The sequence below is a fragment of the Marmota flaviventris genome, chromosome 13 (genome assembly GCF_047511675.1).
Source record: "Marmota flaviventris isolate mMarFla1 chromosome 13, mMarFla1.hap1, whole genome shotgun sequence".
Classification (NCBI taxonomy): domain Eukaryota; kingdom Metazoa; phylum Chordata; class Mammalia; order Rodentia; family Sciuridae; genus Marmota; species Marmota flaviventris.
Window position 1 is genome coordinate 91,378,569 of NC_092510.1, and position 23,367 is coordinate 91,401,935.

The 23,367-nt window shown below is 49.8% G+C and overlaps 1 protein-coding gene across 1 annotated transcript in view; it reads left to right on the forward strand.

The window, feature by feature from the left end:
• The first annotated feature begins 3,437 nt into the window (after positions 1–3,437).
• The window catches only part of Gsn (gelsolin), a 53,673-nt gene continuing 33,743 nt past the window's right edge, over positions 3,438–23,367 (forward strand). Inside the window, exons 1-2 of the mRNA XM_027944992.2 lie at positions 3,438–3,521; positions 15,095–15,167. The gene's annotated coding sequence lies outside the window, so the exon portion shown is untranslated. The remainder of the gene's footprint in view (positions 3,522–15,094; positions 15,168–23,367) is intronic.

A 23,367-nucleotide genomic window follows, 5' to 3' on the forward strand; every position in this document is an offset into this window, starting at 1 on the left:
ATGGAACCAACCTAGATGCCCTTCAACACATGAATGGATAAAGAAAATGTGATACATATATACAAATGGAATATTACTCAGCCTTCAAGAGGAATGAAATTATGGCATTTGCAGGTAAATGGATGGAACTAGAGAATATCATACTAAGTGAAATAAGCCAATCCCAGAAAACCAAAAGCTGAATCTTTTCTCTGATAAGCAGAAGCTAATCCATAGTGGGGCCAGATGATGGGGAAGATTAAGGAAATTTGGTTTGTGTAGAGGTGAGTGAGGGAAGGGGTGGGGTTGTAGGGATGGGAAGGACGGCAGAAAGAGACAGACATCATTACTCTATATACATGTATGATTTCACTAGTGGAGTGACTCTGAACCATGGACAACCAGGGGAATGAGAAGTTGGGCTCCATTTGTGTTCTATATGTCAAAATGCATTCTGCTATAAAATAAACAAATGATTTAATTTAAAAAATCCCTGTCTTGGCTCTGCTTCTAGGAATCTGTTGTAAGCTACTGGATGATCAGAAAATACATCCTTTCATAATTTATTTATTTTTTTAAAGAGAGAGAGAGAGAATTTTTTAATATTTATTTTTTTTTTAGTTCTTGGCGGACACAACATCTTTGTTTGTATGTGGTGCTGAGGATCAAACCCGGGCCGCACGCATGCCAGGCGAGCGCGCTACCGCTTGAGCCACATCCCCAGCCCCTCATAACTTATTTTTTAGTTAGCTCTTAGAGAAATCGACAACCAAAAGAGCCCCACTGACCCAGAAGTCCTCCCTGGCCCATCTAGCCTTCTGTGAGTCACTTAACAAGACTCTCGCTGCCTTTCTCTGTGAACATGATGGAAGATGGCTAGCCTCAGAAGGGCATCCTTGGCCTTCAGAGATGACCAGTCTTCACAAGCCCAATTAACCACAATTGTCATGTCCAAGTTCCAATTACAAATTCTGATAATCCAGTTTGGTTCAGGTGTCCACTGCTAATGCTGTCAACTGTGTTGCACGGGATGAAGGTAATTGTACAAACACAGGTGCCCAGTCAGAGCCATCCCTGGAAGTGGCAAGAGGTGTTCTCAAGGAGGGACAGGCACAGCAAGTATTTCTTGCATAGCCTGCATGAGGTCTTCATTTCTCCCATCCTCACTGCAGGGAGGAGGTGGTCTTCTGGCAAAAGAATATATCCAAGTTCTTTATCAGAGGAGATTCATATCAGCAAGACATTCACTCTGAGGTGAGGATACAGACAAATAGGCCTGACCGATGTCTATAACCAAGGAGCCTAGAAAAGAATAAGGACACGGCACCCCCACAAGGCAGGCGTGACCCAGAAGGAACAGGCTGGGATATATCCTGACCGGCCATGAAACATGTATGTTAATGCACAAAGCAAAGCACTGGGAACCTGCTTGGCCCTCCTAAATGAGTAGAGGTTATCATCACCATTGTCATCCTTTGGTGATAGCCTGTGCCTATGTGCCTTTCCAGCCACCAAATGGAGAAATCACAGGGTTATGGGTGTGTAAGTTCCTCTTCTCTCTTGGTCTCAATTTCCCCATCTCTAAAATGAGGTCGGATCAGATACTCCACAATTTTTTCTCCTGATTTGATATCAATTCCTGATTTGATATTTTCCAGCTCTACAAAAGTACAGATTCAGAGGTCCACCTCCCATAGGCTCAGAGAAGTTTCTGGGTTTGGAAACGCCATGTTAGATAATTCCAGGGTATGTGTGTGGCGGAGCTTGTGATCAAAGAGCTCAGAGCCAAGCAGCCTGTGTTTCTGCCTTCCTCCTCCACGACTCCAAGTGAGCCACAGAGAACCTCTGGAAAAATCAGAGTGGCAGGGAGGGTGTGAGCCTCTCTGGGGGTAGACACCCTGCTTCAGTACTCAGAGAAAGTAGAACTGGGTAGTTGCTCAAGCCATCAAGGATGGCAGAGTGTGACATAAGACATTGAGCAAAGGAGCCAGATCAAGGATTCTTGCACAGAGGACCAGATTGCACAGTATCCAGAGAGCTACTTAACCCACTGTGGCTTGGCCTCATCATCTGAAAAATGCACATGGTAACACAAACCCTGAGAGGCAGGCAGGGGTGGGGAGAATGACAGTTGATAACGAGCAGAAAGCCTGGCGCCTGATGTGAAGCATCAGAGAAGTGGTGGCTGTGATCTCTGCTGTTGTACAAAGAGAGTTGTGCAGGAGGAAGAGCCAGAAGGGATTCCCCAGGCCCTGCGGCTTCCCTGGCTGCTTCTCAATGGAAAAACCAGGAAGGAAGTTCTGCACTTTTTCTTTCTCTGCCATTTGAACACCACCAGCCTTTCCTGCTCTGATCTCTGGCACCCAGCAGTTATTGACTCTGGTGCATTTTGTCTTGCATTACAGGGAGTTTTACTCTGGTCAAACATGGGGCTGCTGCCAGCAACTAGACTGGGAATGGACACCTTGCCATCTGGTCCAGTCCTCTGTTTGGTACATGAGTTATCCCAAATTGGAGTCATGTAGCACCTGCAAGAGACCAGGGAACTCATGTTTGTACCAGGACTTTTCAGAGAGTGTCCTATGCCCTGCTCCATTATATATGGCTGTTTCTCAAATGCATGTTTGATACTGTTGTGATAAATAAGATCATTTGTTTGTTTAAAAGTGAACTTGCACTCATCTCTCTGGCCAGTGTGGATTTTCTCAATTGCCTAAGATAGTAGGCACCATCACACTACTGAGCACATCCATTTATGGAGAACACTGTGTTCAGTCTTTCTCCCACTGAGTCTTCCCACTGCTCCATGAAGAGGCAAGTAACTGTGCCCATTATGCAAATGAGTAAACTAAGACTGAGGTATGTTAAGTCAGTTGTCCAGAGTTCCAGGACAGGCAGATGCCAAGGGTTCCAACTCTGAACTTCTGACTCCAAAGCCCCAGCTGACTGTTCTCATTTTAGGCCAGAGACGCACCTGGCGTTTCTGGGTTCTTCATTCTGGATGAAGCTGGGAACGACTCTCCTTTATTCCTTTCCGTGGGTCTATCTGCTTTTGTCACATGTCCTCTACTTTTGTGGGGAGCCCATTTCACCAAAGTGGGCCCTGGGCTGAAATCTGCCGCCGCTGGTCCTAGCTCACCCTACTGAGCTCTTGGGCCGCAGCCCAGTTCCAGAGCAGCTGTCTGTCCACCCCAACCCCTAGACTCCTTCAGACTCCCGCCATAAATTCCTGGCCTCAGTTTCCTCCCAAGCAGGGAGCTTGCTGCCTTCAAGCGGGGCACAGTGAGGGGTTTCATAAAGTGAAACAGCTCGCTGGGCGAACGCCCGCCGGGATCCAGCGTCTCCATCCTCCCTGCTGCCCACTGGCGGGGCTGATGCTCCTCCCCCCCACCGCTGCCGGCCTGGCTGCCCCGCCCCGAGGGCGGCTCCCGCCCGCGCCCTGCCCACCGGCCGCTCACCCCGCAGCGCCCCCGCCCAGCCGCCCGGAACCAGCTGAGCGCAGCTGGACCCAGCAGCCGCGGTCGCCAGCTCCTCGGTAGCAGGTAGGGGTGACCGCCGGGGCGTCGGAGGCCGCGGGATGATCTCTCTCCTCTCCCTCCTCTCCAGCTCCCAGCTTGTGCGCGCCTGCAGCTCGACCCGGCCGCCGGGCATCGCTGGAGAGGGCTTGCTTGCCCCCTTTGGGGGTCTTCCAGGGGACCCGGGAATGTAGTCCCAGGGCTGGGCAGGAGCGGGGAGTTGGGGGTGGGCAGGCCTCCACCCACAGGCTCCGCTGCGCTGCTAACCTTGCCTCACCCCCGCGGGTGGGGGAACTGGGCCGGGGTCGCCCTCGCACTTGGGGTGTTGGACCGAGAAGGCAGGTGAGTGCCTGCCGGCGGTCTGGGCGGTGGCTTCGCAGAGGTGTCTGGGCGGTGGCTTCGCAGAGGTGTCTGCGCAGCGGTTCCTCCACTCCTGGGTAACACCTTTGTCTGCTTTCCCGGGCGATGGGGAGCCTCCACCTCCTCCTTCTTTCTGGGACCAGGACTGTTAGAAAGTTCTTCCTTGTATGGGGCTGAAATCTGCATGCGTCTGTTACCTGTAGGCGCTGTCTCCTCCCGGGCTCTGCAGGGTGCGTTACCTTGCCCCACGCCCGCGCGAACTCCTTTCAGAGTTGAAGACAGTGATTGGAACCCCTTCTCGCAGAGCTCCCATCTCTTCTCAGGTCCACCCTCCCCACGACCTAAGTAAACCACCTTCCCTCTGTCCTGTGCATACTAGCTAGCTACCCTAGGCAGGGCCCAGGGAGAGCCCCAATCCAGGGAAGTCTGAGGACTGGGGTGTGGGTGCGGAGACGTTGGCTCTGCTCAGACATCCATTCCCTATGCTGCCCTCTCAGAGCAGAGAGGGCATCTTTAAAACGCCCAGCCCTCATCCCTGGCTGTCCCCATGATAGAGCTACGCGGAAGGCGGGGCCTCAGGGGAGGTGCCTCTCTCGCTTTTGTTTGGCTTTTAGTACTTTTCAAAGACTTATTAATCCTGTATGTCCTGTTCTCCCAGGACCACATTTCTGACCAGGGCACGAGGACCTTTTGCCCTTTGCCCTTTATACTGACCATAGCTCCTTGGAGACTCACCCCCATCCCCATTCCACAGTGAGGAAACTCTAGGACCGAGTTCATGGGGCTCTTAGTCACATAGCAGCCAGGCCAGGACCCAGTTCCTACCTGCCCTTTGCTGACTCCTGGCTGGTGGGACTTTCGACTCTTTCTCTGGTATTCCATTCACTGAAGGACCCAGTCCACTCCCGACATACCCTTGGGGTTCTGGCTGATGTTTCTTGGGGGATATTAAGGGTAAGTGGCTTGGGACAGAGGAGGATGGGAAGAGGCACAGTTGGTATCCAGTTTCTTTGAAGCTGCATTTTCCTCTCCTGGAGCCCCCCCCCCCCCCATTTATAAATGCCAAGGGAAATTGTAAGCAGCTGGGGCAGCTTGGTTTGGCACTTGGGTGAGTTACATAGCAGCAAAGGTTTCCATGTGAACCAGGAAAGGGAACTTTACTCCAGAATTTTCCATAGTCTTCTTATTATGGACTAATATGAACCCCAGGGGAACAGGACTATTAGCCTGTCATGGCATTTCCTTCCTTTTCTCCTACCCCATTGTAGTACCCTTCTGGGGCCCAGGAACCATCCTCAAGGTACTTCCCATCTATAGTGGTTGGTACAGCTGTGCCATACTGAGATCAGTTTTAGGTTGTGAGAGGGGTGACTAATTCTGGGGGAACCAGATCTCAGAAGTGAGTAATTATTTATCAGGAAAAAAAAATGGATCCTAGGGAAAGCTATTCTAAGAAGCAGGGACAGTTTATGCAAAGGCACTGAGGTTTTCTGAACAATCCTCATGGCTATAATGGTAGGTGGGAGGAGTGGTGGAGTGGTGGAGTTGGGATTGTAAATGAAGATGGAGCTGAATTATAAACTAGGGACTTGGACATAATTCTGAAGACAGTGAGGAACTGAGAAAGGTTTCAAAGAGAGCAGTGATAAATACTGTCATTAATCTGGTGGCTGATATATGGGGTGCAGTGGAAGGTGCTGAATGGGAGGCAGGGAGACCTATAGGAGGTTATCCCTGGTCCAGGTGAAAGGGCAGGCAGGTCTGAACTAGAGCGGAGCCTGAGGGATTGAGCAGAGTGGCAGATTCTGAAAGCCCAGCTAAAGGTCTCAGAAGCTGCCACAAATTTCATCTAAGAAAAGACAGCAACTGGAGAAAGCAAACCAGGTAAAGCTGCTTCATTATTTTCAGTATGGTTGTTTTGTTCCTCTTTGTTAGTTTTAAAACAAGAAAAAAAATTTTTTTTTAAGATTTAAAAATAGAGAAGAGTTCACACGCAATTTTGTCCCTCCAAACCCTCTTCTTCCCCAGAGGTGGCCACTGGTTAACAGTGGTGTGTGCACTTCACTGAACTGTTTGTTACAAGCAAGAGCTGTCGACCAGAGGTCTTCAAGATTCTTAGCCATGCAGGGCCAGTGGTCACCCCTCTCTACTCCACGAGGGCAGTTTGGGTCCTTCATGACATGTGTCCAGGTCATAGAGATGACTTCTGGTGATACACTCTTTTTTTTTTTTTCTTTTCAAGATATGTTTACAACCTGTGTCTGCAGTTTCTGAGTGTGGATTTGCTTACTAGAGACCACCTGCTTGAGGGAAGTTAGAAGCACTGGCTTAGGAGTACAGCTGCAGTCTTAGTTCTTCTGGGTGACCTTGGGTTCCTCATCTGTAAAACAGAAGGCTTTTGGTCTGCATGATCATGATCATCATTGTCATCAAAAGTTACCTTTTAATATATCACACACTGGAATATTGATTATTTCATGGATTCCTCATAACTGTTCCTCTGGGGCAGATAAGAATGATTCCGTTTTACAGATGAGGAAACTGAGGTTTCCAGAAGATATATAACGTGCCTCAGTTGTGTGGCTATTTAAGGAGATGGTATCAGGATTCCAGAAGTCTGACTACAGAGCTGTAGCTGTTAATTACTGCACAAAATGTTCTCCCACAGTTTCTGTCTAGTCTGAGCACTGTAAGAGGTGTGGATGTGTGTGTGTGTGGGGGGGGGGGGGGGTGTCTGCTATGGCTGTTAGGAGGGATAGACTTAGTGGCTCAGCACAAAGCGGAGAGGCCTGGAGGGGCCCTCTTATTTATCAACTCCTCCTTTTCTTTACCATCAACAGGGCCCCTGAGTTTAGGCAGTCTCTTGCATATTTCAGGAAATCCAGGCTCCTAGACACAGACTTTGATGGACAAGGTCATTTGGTGAAATGGGAGCCCAGCGTAGACTGGTCCCCTCTTTTCACTATTTGAGCCCTTGTTGTGGAAATCTATCTAAAGAAGCCAGGGAAAGTGGGTCCCCTTGTGCCCCCTGGTTATTCCCTGAGGAAGTGTGGGCTAAAGCAGAGAAAAGCAGGTCCCAGGAGTTAGGCGAATTTGGGGGGAGGGAAAGAAAGAGAGCAGTGTTTAGGCAGCTGAGGGATGTTAAGTAAAAATATCTCCTGCCTTTCAGTGAGCCAGTGTGTCATATTTCAGCTTGATGTGGTTTGTGAAGTTGGAGACCACAGGAAGCTCAGTTCTTGCTCTGACCAGCTTCCCCTCCCCCGTCCCCTCTATAGGCCTGCTAGCCCCTGCCCTGTCCAGGACCACATCAGCAATTAAGGGAGGGCAGAGAATAGCAATGGGCGTGGTGGACAAGGCTAAGCTGCTGGAGGCCTGGGCTTGGGTCCTGGCTTTGCCACTGACAGTGCTTGGTGACTTGAACTGTTGTATGCCTTTCTCTGGGCCCCAGACTCCATTCCACACTATGGCTGGACAGCATGATGTCAGGTTTTCAGTGCTGATGGCCTCCAAGTCAAAAGGCTTTGTGTTCAGCGCAGGAGCATGACATCTACATGTCTGAGAGCACAAAATGAGCTCACAGAAGTCATGCACCTTAGTTCAGCTGCTCTTGAGTTTGGCCTTTTGGGGTTCAATTGAGGGCCCTCATTTTGCAGACAGGAAATTGAGGCCTAGGATTCATTTGCATACCCTTCTTCTAATAACAAGCAATGATAATGATGCCACTGTACAGAGATGTTAGCTGTGTGTGTTACTTTTTGCTTTCACTGTTTTTTGGGGGTTTTTTTGGCTTTGTTTTGGAACCAGAGATTAAACTCGGGGGTGCTCCACCACTGAGCCACATAGCCCTATTTTGTATTTTATTTAGAGACAGGGTCTCATGAGTTGTTTACGCCTCGCTGCTGCAGAGACTGGCTTTGAACTCATGATCCTCCTGCCTCAGCCTCCCAAGCTGCTTGGATTACAGACATGCACCACTGCACCCAGCTGCTTTCACTGTTTTTTGACAGTCTTATGAAGGAAGAGGACTCCACTTTATAGATGAGAAAACTGAGGCTCTGCCTAGAGAAACGAAATAACCTTTTTTTCTTTGAGCCTCACAATATCCCTGAGGTTGTCATGAGGTGATATATTTTGCTGATGAGGAGAACTGAGGCCCAGAGCTGTGAGCTCCCTTGCCCAGGGGGTCACCTGGACAGCGAGGTTCCTTCCCAGGCCCTCCTGCTTCCCCTCGTGCTGGCTTTGTTTTTTCTGCATCACAGGGCACCTCTGCCTCTCTTGTATTCAGTACTTGGATTAAGGAATAAGAACAGCTTTTTCCTGGGCTGTGAAGTGTCCCTGACACCCATTCGTCCTAGAGGGATTCAGAAAGAATTTGAGCCATGGAGCCATGTAGGGAACTCTGAGGAAGGACCAGGCCAGGAGGAGTGGCTTCATTTATTCTTCTGAGCTAATTAAACAAATAGTTTTTTTTGTTTGTTTTTTTTTTTTACTTTCTAATTTCAACAAATATATCATCTGGGTATATGTGAGCCTTCAGGGTGGGGCTGGGCCCGGCTTCAGTGGCTGTGGCTGGGCTGGGCTCTCGCTGGCACTCTGTAAATACTGGTTAAATTTGGGGAGTGGCTTAGTGACATTGGTAGCATATGTATTTTTCTCTTTCCTCCTCCATGAACCTTTATCCCCCTTATAATAAATGCTTCTGATGGAAAATTTAGAGGAAAACATATTTTAAAAAATAAGAACTGACTGTAATTCTACCAAGCAGAAGCAATCACTGCTAACATTTGGGTACATTTTCTTCCTGATATTTTCAGTGCCTTTGTTTTGATGCCATGTAAAATTGTGGTCATACTGCTTTTATAATTTTCTATCCTGGCTTTTTGGGGTTTTAAAAGTCTACTATATTTAAGTAGTATAAATGCATATTTAGTTTATTTCACTCTGAATAGATGAGGGGATTAAAATGAAACGATGCATTTTATTAAATTTTTTTTTTGTTTTGTTTTTTGACAGTGCTTAGAATCAAACCCAGGCCCTCAAGCAGGCTGGGCACCTGCTAAACTCCATCCCAGCCTTACTGTTTTAAATTATGAAAGTGATTCATGCGCATAAGACTTTTCATCACTCTCTAACATGCCATCTTTGATGTGCATATGCCATGTTTACTTGATAATCCTCTATTATTAAATATTTAGGCTGTTTACAAACACTAGTGTAATGAACACCCTGGGGCATAAGTTTTTGTATCTTCACAAAGGTATCTGCACAGTCCAGTGGCAGGAAAGGCTAAAGAGTTAAGATTCCAGGCTGAGAGCAGAGAGAACTTTGTTCTGCTTCCAATTTCTGCTTTGCACTTGCAATAAGACCTTGAGCAAGTCACGTCTCTGTGCTTTGGTTTCCTCATCTGTAGAGTTAGGATTTCAACACTGAGTTCATAGGAATTTAAAAAATGCTTAACATGGTGCTTGACAAGTGCGGTCCTTCAGGTACTAGGAGTTTCTATTCTCTCATTTGATTCAGAACTGCCTTAGGAAGGGGCAGGGAGGGGTAGGTCATTCCCTTCTATGGATCAGCTTATGTGTTCTTGGCTTCATGAGTTCGGTTGGGTTGAAGAGTGCTGTTTAAGAGGTAGACTTTTGTGGGCTACCCTGTGGCCCTAGCCCCATGCCACTCTTCCCCAGGGTATCTCTGTTTCTCTTACAAAGCATATTCCAGTTCCAATGACTGCCTTCTTTCTAGAATATTCTTTCAGAAGTAGGATCTATCAGCCCAGCTTTTTTAGCAGTGTTTAAAAAGACCATAACATTCATGGTTGTATACAGTTCAGCATTAGGGCTTCATCAGAGAGCTTTTCAGAAATGTGGGATCTCAGGCTCTGCCTTAGAGTTGCCGTATTTAGCAAGTTAAACACACACAGGATGCTAAATTAGAATTTCAGATAAAAATGAATAATTGTTTAAGCACAGTATCCTTCCTGCAATATTTAGGACATACTTCTACCAGAAACTTTCACTGTGTATCCAAAATTCAAGTTTAAGTGGGCGTCCTGTATTTTATCTGGCAACCCCATCTATTCTGGGCCTACTGAATTCAAATCTGCATTTTCACAAGATCACCATGGGATTCATGGGCAAATTCAAGTGTGAGAAACATTTCACCAGGGCCCCTGCCATCAAAGTTCAGGGGGGAGTTTTTTGGTAATGAATGCGTTTGTAAAAGAGAATGCCCTATTTGTAAGGAGACTGACTGATCATTCCCAAATCAATCATTTGTACACATCTACACTGTATTTGTTTGTTTTTCTGTTTTTGTTTTGTAGTAGGTTTTGCAGTGCTGGGGATTGGGCCCAGGGCCTTTCACGTGCTAGGCAAACACTCTATCCCTGAGCTGTATCCCCAGCCCTTAGGCTTTTTAAATAGAGGGTCCTTGCACATTGTCAGATGAAGGGAAAAATTCTTTGGTAAGAGGCCCAGGCCTCTTTCAAGGCCTTAGTTTCCTTGTCTATAAAATGGACCACATCCTAAGCATCCCTGCCAGTGCTCAGGCCAGGTCACTCCTCTGCTTCCACACTTATAACTGAAGGACTGGACTTTGTATTCCCAACTCCAGAGACTTCGGTATGTCTGTGGCCACTCTGGGCAGAGGACACTTCTCCTGACTCAAGACAGATTCTTTCCAGACTCCCCTTTAAAGCTGGCTCTTAGGAATCAGGAATTGCCTGGCTGCATCTCATGGACCTCATGGACCCGATGTTCATGCCCCAAGACAGCAAGTGTGTTTTCCAAAGCACACAGCAAGCTGTCTGACTGCTGTTCTGCCACTTGTGAGATTTCAAAAATACTCACCTAAACCAAAATGCCCTGGGAGGATCAAGGAACTTGGCCATGGTCATGCCCCTAGTTTGTCTGGGCTGTGTGGTCTTGGGTAAGTCATTTCCCTCTCTGGCCTGTCCCCCACCTTCCAATCCATGAACTGGGAATGGCACCTTCTCTTGTTCTACCAGGGTCTACTTCTCCACCTGTCTAGGGTCCGATTGGAGCTTTCGTGCCTCCTAGTGTGGGTGTGAGATCAGTGACCTAACACTAGGACATGAAAAATGTCTCAGGCCCCTTCTCCCCTCAGACTGATTAACCCATAACTATGAGTTTCTAGAATCTGGACAATCTTTGAAATGTTTACTACCTAGTTGCAAAGTGAGGCAGGGCCCTCTTTAGCAGAGAGTGACTCAGTAGGAAGCCATCTGAAGGGGGAGGATACGCCAGAGGGCTTAGCGTTTGGCTTAGATAAATGTTTCCACCAGAAGGTTTTGTGCTTAAGATCATAAACATTATTCTCTGAGTATCTGTGAATGCAAACTCTAGCTCCTGGAGAGGCCCCAGTCTGTTTCTGTCCCTGAGCTAAGAATGATTTTTATACTTTAAAAGAGCTATTTTAAAAAAACAAAAAAGATATGGGGAAGAATATGCAGCACAGGTTAAGGAGGTATGCAAAGACTTAAGTAGGTATGCCTAGCCCTCTGCAGAGGAGGTTCGCCAACCCGCATCTAGAGCAACCAAAACTTTGTGTTTTTCTCGAGTGAGCAAGAAGCCTAGCCTTACAGTTGACATTTAGTAAGACCAAGGATAGGGGAGGCAGCCTGGTTTGGTGGGAACTGTCTAAACATCTTAGCTGTGTGACTCTAAGTCTTTGTATTTGCTTTGCCAAAGGAGAACAATATTATCTACCTGGTAGAGTTATCGGGAGGCTGAATCATGGCGACTATGGAGTTTAACACTTGGTGCACAGAAAGTGATAACTGCTTGTCGGGGGTGGTAGTTTTAATCCTTTTGGCGTTACTGGACATTCGACACCTGAAAGTCCTCCCAATGAATTGGGGGTGGTCCCGTAGGATGAAAAAAGGCTCTGTCCCAGCCTCCCCCACTCCACCCCAGCTTCCCCTGCTCCACCCTTTAGCCACCCAAAGTTCTGCAGCAGCTTGCACATTTTGACTAATGAAGCAGACTGAATTGGGGAGGGGGGCTCTAAATTTAGGAGCAACTTCCTCATGCTGAGAATGAAGTGAAGGGTTGCACTCCCAACCCTGGGAGCACAGATCGCCTGCCCACTGTCTGTCCCGCGTGGGCCAGCTAAATCTTCCTATGTGCATTTCCTGCCTTTTGCCCCTCTTTGGCCAACTGAGTCTGCACATGTGTGTCACCTGACTTTCATTTCTACAATTTGTAACTTCTTCTATGGGAGTAGGGATAGGCGACCTAGCTGCGTCTCCCCAGTTTGGTCAAACTGCATAAAGTTCACTATTCATTTTTCCATCTTTGCTTATTTCTGGGATCTGGGCAGGGTCCCTGGGCAAGGCTGCTGGTAATGCTAGGGGTGCACTCTGTCCCCTGGGCTGGCCTTCACACCGGTGGACGGCTCTGATGCAGAATATGCCCCTCACCTTGTGCTGGGAGTTATAATTCAGCCAATAGGCACTGAGTGAGCACCCGCTGGGGTTATGAGTACTGAAAAGAAACCTCTGTCTTTTCTGGCCCTGGTGGGAGCTTGTGGGCGGTGGACTAGAGTCAATGGTTTGTGGACCTTGTTTTTAAGTTGCTGTAGCCTCAAGGTCCAAAATGGAAAACAGACCCACTTAGAGTTGGTTAGCTGGGCTCATTGTAAACCCAGCCAAGTTTGAAAACCAGGCCTCCTGCTGTCCTGATCTTGGGGAGAATGAGGTGCTTTTCTTGCCCATAGATGGCAGCATCTGTACTCTCAGCAGGCTCTATGGGAGTGCGTGTGGACACACGTGTTATGCGTGTGTGCTAGCATATGATTTTCTGTTTTCTTCCTTTAGTAAATCTGGAGCTGTGGTGGCCTTGGCCCAAGGCCAGGCTCTGGGATATATGAGCTGCTGACGTGGAAAAACCATTCCAGTGCAGTGTGACAGGGAAGACCTGGGGGCGGTGGGGACTCAGAGGAAACAGTCTGTCTAAGGGTTGTGTGGAGGAGTCAAGGGACAGAGTGCAGTCATGTCTGGCTGGAGCCTGGCGGGGTGCAGGTGGAAGACAGGAACCGGTGAGAGCTGAGGCTCCAGGGGTGGGCGGGGGCAGATCATGAAAGGTGATCGAAAAGTATGTTAAGGGTCTTGCCCTTTGTCTGGGGGCCTTACAGGAGCCATGGCAGAGTCTGTGCAGAGAAGCAACTTGGTCTGGGCCTGCTTTGAAGAGGTGGCATTGTTGGGGAGATAGAGGAGGCAGGAGGACCAGTTGGGGTGACTGCAGCCATCCAAGTGAGAGGAAATGGTGCATGGACCAAGATGCTGGTGTCAGGGGTGAGGCGGAGGGGACAGTGAGAGCAGCGAGTGGAGGAGGGCGATCCCTGGCATCTGGCTGGTCCCTTGTGTGTTTGATGGATGGTGGTGATGTTTGCTGAGAGGGCGACTCTGGGGTAGAGGGGGCACAGAGCAGGTTGCCCGTGGGAGCATAGGCAGCACCTTGGGTGAGCGTGAGCATGGGATTTGGGGTGTGTAGCAGAGAAGGGGGCTGGATTTGAAAAGTTCCATCTCACCCAGAGTTGACAGAGTGTGAAAGGTCATTCGTCTCTCTGCAGGAATGACCAAACTCAACTTTGCTTTAACCTGTCCCTTGGAACCGGGAAGTTTCTCCAGGACTCTCTGAGAAAGGCCATTTAACCCCAGGTCCAGGGCCCAGATAAACATCTGACCTCTGGCCTCCTAGGCTTTGGGTACCTTGATTCCAGGTCCACTGCTGTCCACTTGTGTCATTAAAAATGCAGAGACTGTCAGCAATGCCTGGGCCATTTACCATCAGCCTGAGAACAGGGCTTATTGTGTCCTAATCCCAGGCACTTGCAGAGCCCCCCTCATTGGGATCTTGGACTCTCCCTTTGGCTTGGAGAAGCTGGTTTGGGCAGAGAATTCTTCCAGTGTGGGCAGGATGGGCTTGCTCACCTGCTCCCCTTATGTAGATAGATGACCCTGGGTGCTAGGCATAATGGTGCACGCCTGTAATCCCAGCAACTCTGGAGGCTGAGGCAGGAGAATTGTAAAAAGTTTTTTTGGAAAAGGATTGGGGACATAGCTCAGTGGAAGAGGCGCGTGTGCACGCGCACACACACACACACAACACACACACACACACACACACACACACACGAGAACTCTGGGTAGTGAGGAAGGGCAAAACTCCAAGTTGTACCCCCTGGTCCTGCCGTGCGTCAGGTCCTATGCTGGGCTCAAGCCTCAGCGGTGCAGCAGACAGAGCCCTTGCCTCCAGGAGCTCGTGGCCTGTGGGAGACGAAGACCACCACCAGATGGTGACGGTGCAGTCTTGCGCAGTCGTGGAGCAGCAGAACAATAATAGAGCATTCTGTAGGTGGAAATGTCACGTGTAACAGAATAGGTCCCCAAACTGCTCACATCCAGGATGAAAAAGACACAATTTATAGGAAAAGATTTAGGAATTAAATGACTAATAAGTAAAGAGTAAATATATGCAAAACCCTTGACTTTTTTTGTGTGTTGTTTAATCCTCAGGATGTCTTCATGAGGTAGGTTTTAATATTATCCTGCTTGTGGGGCTCAGTGGTCGAGTACCCCTGAGTTCAATCCCCAGTAATGTGTGTGTGTGTGTGTGTGTGGTGTGTGTGTGTGTGTGTATAACCCCCTTGAACAGAGACTCAGAGAAGTGCTGTGGCTTGCTTGGTTACACAGGTGAGGGGCCAGTTGGTGTAACTCTAGAGTTATACAGTCCTTAGGTTGGCTGAATCCACACAATAGGGCTGCCTTAAATGCTCAAGGAATTTTAGGCTGGATGAATAGAAGCATGTATCTCGGGTGATGGAGGCGAGAGTCCTGTCCACCCTGCATGTCTGAATGTCTAATTCTAGGTCTTGTGCTGTCAGTAGGGATGGGGTTCATCTGGAGCATGTTGGGAAATGGAGTGAGGAAACTGGGTACCCTTGTGTTGGGAAGAGCTAAAGGAAAGAGGATACGCAACTTGACTTGGGGGTCAAGAATCACTATTTTCAAGTGACCAAGGAGCCGTTGGGAACCAGGGGGACGGAAGAGTTCTGGGTGACCCCAGAAGGTAGCACTGAGGCCAGGCCAGCAGGTGCAAGTTATGAGGGGTTTTAGTGCATCCTAGGGACGATTCTTTTGTTGGCAGCCTTGACGGGAACTGAGTGCCCGGTGGCTGCTGGAGGTGAAGTGTGTGCTGAGGTTCTCGGCCCTTTGTTTTCAGGTGCTGCTGACTCCCCTGGTCCTGTGCTTCACTCTGCCCTCGGAGCAGCTCTTCTCCCTGCACGGCCTGGAAGGTAGGTGCAGCATGGCAGACGCCCATCGTCCTCCTGAGCCCAGCCCTGGCTGCCCAGGGGAGTCTGGAGGGACTCCAGGGGGAAGCAGCCTCTGGTGGCCATAGTGGATCCAAAGAGAGTCCCGGGTTTTCCTCCTAAGGCTCAGAGCACGCCTCTAGGTTACCTCCTTTGCTCCTCTTGGTCCTCAAGAGGGGGCCAGGTGACCCTGCAGGAAGAGGCAAGGACCCGGCTGGGTGCCCCTAGGCCTGGCTCCCCCCTGACTGTGCTGCTCCCTGGCAGCGTGAAGTGACTTTCCTTCTCAAGGCTCAGAGAGCTCTTCTGTGGAAGGTCAATTCCCTGTGAGGAAGAGGGACGGGAATTCTGCCCGGAGACTTTGGAGAGGCCTGGGGTGTGGTCCCAGGTCCCTGACTGGTTGACCTTGGGAGCAGCACCTGAGAGTGAGTCACCGGTGTGGATGAGTCATTCCCGCAGGTGGCTGGCAGGGTGGGGCCACCTGACTCTCAGATTCCCAGGTGAGCTGAGGTGGGTGGGGCGCAGAGGTGAGGGCGGAGTCCCAGCGTGGGCCTCAGTTTCTCTGCCCACGAGTTGAGCACCTCCGTCCCCCCTCCCCACCACCTATCAAGATTGTCCTGAGGACAAAATAAGCTCCAAGATGCCAGAGGGCTTTGCAAGGTGTGAAACAGGAAGCAACACTTCCGGGGCCACAACCTTCTGCTTCTGACAACGGAAGAGAAGGAATTCTGATTAGCAGTTGAGGGAAGCTCCTGGAGCACCTGCCAGATCATGCTGTCACTCTCGGTGGCCAGAAGGAGGAAGGGATGAGTGCAGATGGCTTGCTTGTCCCTGCAGCCACTGTCTTTCTCTCCCAGAGCCTAGGTCCCCAGCCCTTTTTATGTTTTATTTAGAAACAGGATCTCACTAAATTATTTAGGGCCTTGCCAAGTTCCTGAGGCTGGCTTTGAACCTGCGATCCTCCTGCCTCAGCCTCCCAAGCTGCTCGAAGGCCGCATGCGCCCCCACGCTGGGCTGAAAATGCCTTTTGATGGTCTCCAGGGTTCTTTGACCTCAAAGCCAGGGATTCCTAGAGGGACCCGTGGGCCCAGAAAGGGGCCTTGTCCTACTTCAGGTGCCCAAGGACCATGTCTCAGTTCTGATGCTCCTGCTTTGACACCCCCAAAAGCTGAACTGCCTCAAAGTCGTCTGCTGATAAAGAGTGTTCTAGTCTGCGCATGCTTTTGGTAATGATGTCTTCTGCCTGCCCCAGAAGGCCCAGCCTGTCACCTGAGAGCTTTGCCTGTTCACCCTGTCAGTCCTCTGTCCCCTGCAGTGTACCCACCTCACAGTCTCCAGGAATGTTGGTTCAACTAGGAGACCCCAGTGACCTCCTGGTCAAACCCTTAGGTCTCCTTTTCTGCATCTCTGGCGCATGTCTAATTCCTCCTTCTAGAACTCCTTCCTCTTTGCTCCTGGGATGCTGTGCTATTATTTTATTCCCCAATTTCTCTGATCTTAGTCGGGGTCCTGTTTTACTGCCTCAAATGTTCCCCAGGATTCTGACCACTTCTTGTCTTGAGTTGCATAAATAGATCCATTCATGCCTTCATTCACTTATTTATTTATTTCTGAACCTGACAGATATTTAGGGCCTTAGCTGGGTGTTGATACCACAGATTTGTTCTCTGTTCAGCTGTGAAGGAAATGATGGGGAAAGGGTGGGGTCTTGTCTTGATGGGTCAGGAAGCCTCCCGTGGAAAACCCAACCCCTGAGGAGGGAGCAGGAGGCGGTGGGGTGAGCATGGATGATGGAAGGATTCCTCTGGCAGAGCAAATGGCTGGGGAGGCTCAGAGGCAGGGGAATGCTCAGGAACTAAAAGAAGGGAGGGAGGTCTGCCAGGGAAGGGGCCATGGTGGCAGAGGAGCGAGGGACCTGGAACAACCACGTTATTGGGCCCTGGAGTCTGGGTTTTATGCTAGGCACCAGGAACCGCTGGAATTTTTTAAGGGAGGCAGTGACTTGCCCAAATCTCATTAGTAGAACCCCTGAGACACTAGGAGGACCCTCCAAAGCCCTGGGGCTGTAATTTTTGGTTCTTCCACACTGGGGTGTCCTGATGCTACACCATGATATGAGGCTTGGCCTTGGGCAGTCCTGGGAGTGAGCACTTTTCCAGGATTTTCTTGTTCTGTTTTTTCACACAGAGGCCAAACTTCACCGACTTGGACGGGGACCTGAGTCACCATTCCCTTGCCCTGGAGAGCCGCTCTTGTCCCAGGGGGAGACAGTGGTGGCTAATGCCCAGAGTGCATTTCGGCTGCCAAGGGGCCCAGGGAACCAGCAAGGGCTTCTCCTCCTCTTGAGATAAGGAATGGGCTAAAAAGGGGAGTTGAGCACTCTGGGAAGAGGGTTGTGTTTGCCACCTGGAGGAGCCCCTGTGCTTGGGGACTAGTGATCAGCATTTGGGAGTTGAGGTGGGAAGTGGCAAAAGGGGACATGGAAAGCAGGGTTGGGAGAGGCCTTGGATGTTTAGCCCTGACCCTCAGGGCACCACAGAGCCATGGAACAACCTGATCAGTGGATTTCAGAGCAGTCAATCACAGCAGGCAGAGGGGAGGGTGGATCGACAAGGATGGTGTGGGAAGCCGGTTGGCAAGAACAGTGTCACTGGGGGAACGTTGTCACCCGCCTTCACTACACACACAGAAAGATCTTCCATTCCCCTTTCTGTTCCTTGCCCTTGATGGGTTTTGCCCCCATTGACCTGCCTGAGCTGCCCAGAGCTAGGCCACTGCAGCTGGGCTCAGGGGCAAACAGGTCTGAGCATGACCAGGGCTTGCTATGTGTCCCTTAACACTTTCCGAGTCCCTCTCAGACTCAATTTCCTCATCCGTTCAATGGGGCAATGAGGTCGTTGAGATCTAAGTAATGGGAAAAGTGGGGTCCTTCGCAGTGCTCGGTGCATGGGATGGCATCTTCATCTTATGGCTGAGGAATCTGGGGTCCAGAGAGGGACAGTGGCACATCCAAGGTCACTTCCGTGGAGGCCTCAAATCTGATCATTTATTGCAATTCCAATTTTTCAAATGGTGATCATTTAAATATTCCCAGGTCAACTAGGGGAGAAAATAAAACAGGCATCTGAGGGGCAGGGGTTGTCCCCAAACAGTTCCAGGGAGCATCCTGGATAGAAGGACCGGAGGGCATTACATCCAGCCTCCCTAGTTCACCTGTGGGGATGCCAAGGCCCAGGGAGAGGTAGTGACTGGCAGCCAGGGTGGGGGTCGGGGAAGGCGGAGGTCGAGGCAGAGCTCAGTGGTGTATAGTAGGCAGTGGGGCTCTTCGCACGGCCTCAGGCTTAAGAAAGTGAACTGCAGCATGAACAATGGTTTCCCGAGGAAGTTTTGGTTTTTCACTGTGTGGAGGAGAAAGGCTGTTTTGGGAACTGCATGCCCGTGAGGTCTGTGGAGTCCGGCTTGGCACAGCTATTTCCGACTAAGCCCTAGGATCCTATTTATAGGCCAGTGTGAATAAGTTGGCTCTGTCAGAAGGCCGGCTTCCCTCTGCCCAGCCCCGCCATGACTGAGGAGGAAACCCTCAGGGACAATTGTGACCCATGGGTAAGTAGCAAGTGATCTGAAGTGCTCAGAGGAGGGGCTCCTGGGAGCCTGCGGGGAGCCACACTTTTGATTTCTGGTTCAGCCACCAGCAAGGATGAAACCTGTTCCCATCCTGTTCTCCCTCTGCTTTCAAAGTCCCCAGCGTCTCACACCTAAAGCCCGACTGTAGCAGCCAGGCCCTCGCGCCCCCTGGCTCCAGCTACACCTCCACACTGAGCATGCCCTGTGCGGGCCACACCGCCAGGCATTTGCTTCTGCTGTTCCTCCCACCTGGCTGGCCGGGTCCCCTGGTGGTGCATCCTTCAAGGCTCTACTTCAGTGTTTCCTTTTCGTGGCTCCATCTGGTGTGGGTTCCCTTCTTTGTGCTCCTGCTGCTCACAGCCACTTGAGTGGCTCCCTGTCTTCCCGTGTGTGCTCCCCAGGGGGCCTGGGAGTCCTGAGATGAGGCCTGACACTGAGGAAGAAAGAAAGGAGGAACACCTTTGTGACCGAGCACCTGTCATGGCTGCTCACCTTGTGTGTCTGATGGCACCTGATCTGCATGCCCTTCCGTACGAGGCACTTTTTACAGGTGTGCAGGAGAAAGAGTCAGGCTCAGAGTCAAATGTTCCTGGATGCAAGCTGTGCTCTGCACTTTTTTGTTGCCTTTGGCTGAACTTCTTTGAGCCTCAGTTTTCCTATCTATAAAACGGGATGATGTCACCATGGGTTTGGGGGAGGGTTCAGCCTGACAATGCATATGAATTATTATGGAGGCGTCTGGTCCATAATGAACTTCTGTGTGAGGTAAGAGATCTTATTTCCAGGTGGGGAAAAAAGGCTCTAAGTTGGGGAGCTCCTTATCTAGGGCCCCACATGGGTTAGTGGCCAAGAGGAGAGATCATGTCTGGGAAGTCTGGGCCTCCTACTCCACCCTGTGTTCTCTCTCCCCGCCTTTCTTGGCCCCTTGGGCCTATTATGTTCCCCAGATCAGGGAAGCTTTGTTTGGGATTGTTTTTCCTAAGAACTTTCCTCTGTGGTGCCACAAGATGACTCAGAGCCCTGAGTCACAGGAGGATGAGGGCAGGGGGAGGCGTGGGAGGGAGGTGGAGGGAAAGGAGAGATGGGAAAAGGAAGGGGCCCCAATTCTAGTCCTGGCTCTCTCTTTGCCTGATTATGTGAGCCTGCTGAGTTCCCTCTCTCCTGGCCTTGGTTTCCCCAAGTATGAGAAACCCCAGATTCCTGGACCCAGCCCAGATCTACAGACCCAGAGGCTAGGGCTGGGCCAGGGCATCTGTAGTCTTCCTGAGCTCCCTAGGGATTCCCCTGCACACCTGGTCTGCAGAGGTGTTGGGATCCACCGGCTGGTGTAATGCTGCAGGGAGCTCCCAGCTGTGCCTCCAAGTGGTAGCTCACGGGATGCTTACTTCTCTTGCCAAGGGCTTGGGCACAATGGTACACCAGAAGGCCAATGGCTTTTATTTTTCCTTTTTTTTTTTTTAATTAAAAAAAACCAGCATTCTTGATATATACTTTACCTAATTTATTGAAGTAAATTTACATGCATATAATCCACCCATTTTCATGAATTCAATGATTTTGAGTACATTGACAGAGTTATGCAACCATCTTCATATCAAGTTTAAGAACATTTTCATTATCCCTAAAATACTCTTCATGCCTGCCTGCAGTCTGCCCCACCGGGCCCTGGGCTAACCACTAATCTGCGTTCTGTCTCTTTGAATGCCCAGCCCCCTTGTCCTCTCCCAGTGTCACCCTTTCTGGTTCTTTGACTTTGTGCAAAGTTTTGCTCTGCTCTGAACCTTGGATTTCTCCTTATCGAGAGAGGGGATAATCACACCCTCTTTGCAGGAGGTTGCTTGAATGTCACCAATGTGCACAGAGTGTCTCAGGCTCAGTAAGAACTGGGCACGTGGGAGCCTGGTGCTCAGCACACAGGACATCTGTTAACAGTCCGAGCCCACATTTTAAAGTACTAACTTTGTGTCAGGCCCTGGGCTAAGCACCTTAAATGCATTATCTATTTTAATCCCTGGGACAATCGTATTAGATGAGTGTTCATATCATTTCCATTTTATAGCTGAAGAAACTGAGGCACTGAGGAATAGCTTTTGCAAAGTCAGGTTGGTGATGACAGCTGGGAATCTGTCCCACTTAATTGCTACACTGCTTACCTGCCCTTCTCCTCCAACTTTGAATGTGAACCATGGAGCAAGGACCTCAATGCATAGATTCAGGACAAGATTGATGACATGTACTCCAAGGGATAGGATCTGGACATGGGCATGGGATTGGAAAGATGGTACAAGTGCAGGGTATGTCACACGACAGACATGACGTGGTGCATGAAGCATGACTGGGGCTTACATGCTGTGGGCTGCAGCCTCCAGGTAGATACCCAGGATGATGATGTGTGGGGGACACAGACCTAGTGTGTGGCACAGTCACATGGAATATGTGACGCTGGGCCCAGTACAATGTATATGATACAGAGAAGGGGTCACAAGAGTATAGGACTTGAGATAGGGCAACCATGCAGGCTCCAAGGCAACGGTGGGACCCTTTTTCATCTGGGATCCTCCAGCATGTCAGAGCCTGGGGCCCCTGAGGGTGGTGGCAGGAGCCATTTTTCTCCTCCTCACAAAGGCCTGCCTGTTTTCTTCCCTCCTCCCCCCTGTCTCTTTGGATGCCAAAGAGTGGGAGTGTCCCAGAGGAGTGGTGGGACCAGAGTACCCCCCCCCGCCCCCGCCTGACTAGCTCAGAGAGGGGTCAGGGAGTGGGGCCAAGTCCACACTCAAGAGGGGCCTGCCAGGCCCCCAGATCCCCTCTCAGAGCCCGCCAGCCAGCATTGGCTGAGCTGGGTGTTGGAGCCCGGTAATTTTCCTCTAAGCCCTGCTCCCCTCCTAGCTGCCGCTGCTGGCTCACAACTTGTCTGCATTCCAGGGCTTAGGGGAGAGCGTGCTGTCGAGATCCAGGAAGCAAATGGCTAACAGCTGCTGTGGAAGCGGTAGCAGTGCAGGGGAGGAGGCTGTTGTTTTAAAAAAAATTTATTTTAGTTGAGATGAACACAATAATTTATTTTATTTATTTATTTTTATATGCAGTGCTGAGGATCGAACCCAGGGCCTCACACATGCTAGGCAAGCGCACTACTGCTGAGCCACAGTTCCAGCCCAAGGCACACATTTCTTGATTCCTCCTAGCACCTGGAACTCAGGACCAAAATGAGTCTTATCTGCACAAGAGTCCCACTAGCCTGAGAAGACTGAGGCTCAGAGAGGCAAAGAGCTTGTCTAAGCTCATGCAGAGAAGCAGAGCCATGGCTAGCCCCCAGGGCGCCTGCAGGCAGGAAACTGAGGTCATACAGAGACCAGGTTAGATGGCACAGAGGATGTTGGTGGTGGTCAGTGGGCAAGGAGTTTTTAAGGGCACGTGGGCACCAGATCATAAAGGGCCAAGCTTAGGAGTCCTGACTCCTCCTCTTGAGCAGGGAATAACACAACTTGAAGGGACAAGGGGCTGAGTGGGGAGAGAATTCAGGCCAGTGAGGAAGCTGATACAGTGATCTCAGGACACTGAGCTTGTATAGTGGCTAGTGTGGGAGTCTAGGGGCTGGGTGTCAGGGAGGGACAGAGAGTGCAGTTGAGTATCTCTGCTGTCGTCTCAGCCCTATTAACTGTCCTCATGGGATGATCCTGGTTGGGACCTGCCTCCAAGTGTCCCAGAGCATTCTAGAATTAGCCTACAGAAGGAGAGGGTCAGGCATCTGTGGGATGATAGATGATTGGCAGGTACCTGGTTGGAGGTGAGGCCCCAGAGCACCTGGGAGAGAAGGCAACACACATTCCTGGAGCCTTTCTTTCTGTCTGTGTAGTGTTTTGAGAGGAGGGACAGCGTTCCAGTGTTGTGCCTCAGTTTAAGTTAAAAGTTTAAAAAATACTTTTATAAAAACCTATTAGAATTAAAAGGATTAGTAACAATAAAAATATCTTTGAGCGTTTGATATTGTAGCTCAAAGTTTGAGATAAATTTCAGACTCTAATGATGCTACAGTGTTTGGATGCTGCAGTATTTTTCTTTAAAAATAAATTTTACTATGTATATTTAAAGAATATAACACGGTGGTATATGATGTATGTAAGTAGTGAATCAAATGCACAATCTATTGCTTCACATCTTTACCCATTATTTGTATCCATTTTGTGATGAGGACAGTTAAAATCTCACTTAGCCAGGATCCCAAATACAGTTCAATTTGATTGCTGTGCTTAGCTCCTACACTTCTTTATCCCACACATCTGCTACTTTGTATCCTCTGGGCTTCCTTGTCTCATTGGAGTTTTTTCTGTAACCAATTTTTACTGGTATTAAGGACCAGTAAACCTGTTAGATGATCTGACCAGTCCTTGTGTGTGTGTGTGTGTGTGTGTGTGTGTGTGGTGCTGGGGATTGAACCCAGGGCCTTGTGCATGCAAGGCAAGCACTCTACCAGCTGAGCTATATCACCAACTCTGTCTGACCAGGCTTTACCTGAGGACACTAAAAGCTCAGAGAGGTTGAGTGCCTTGCCCAGCTAGTGGTTGTC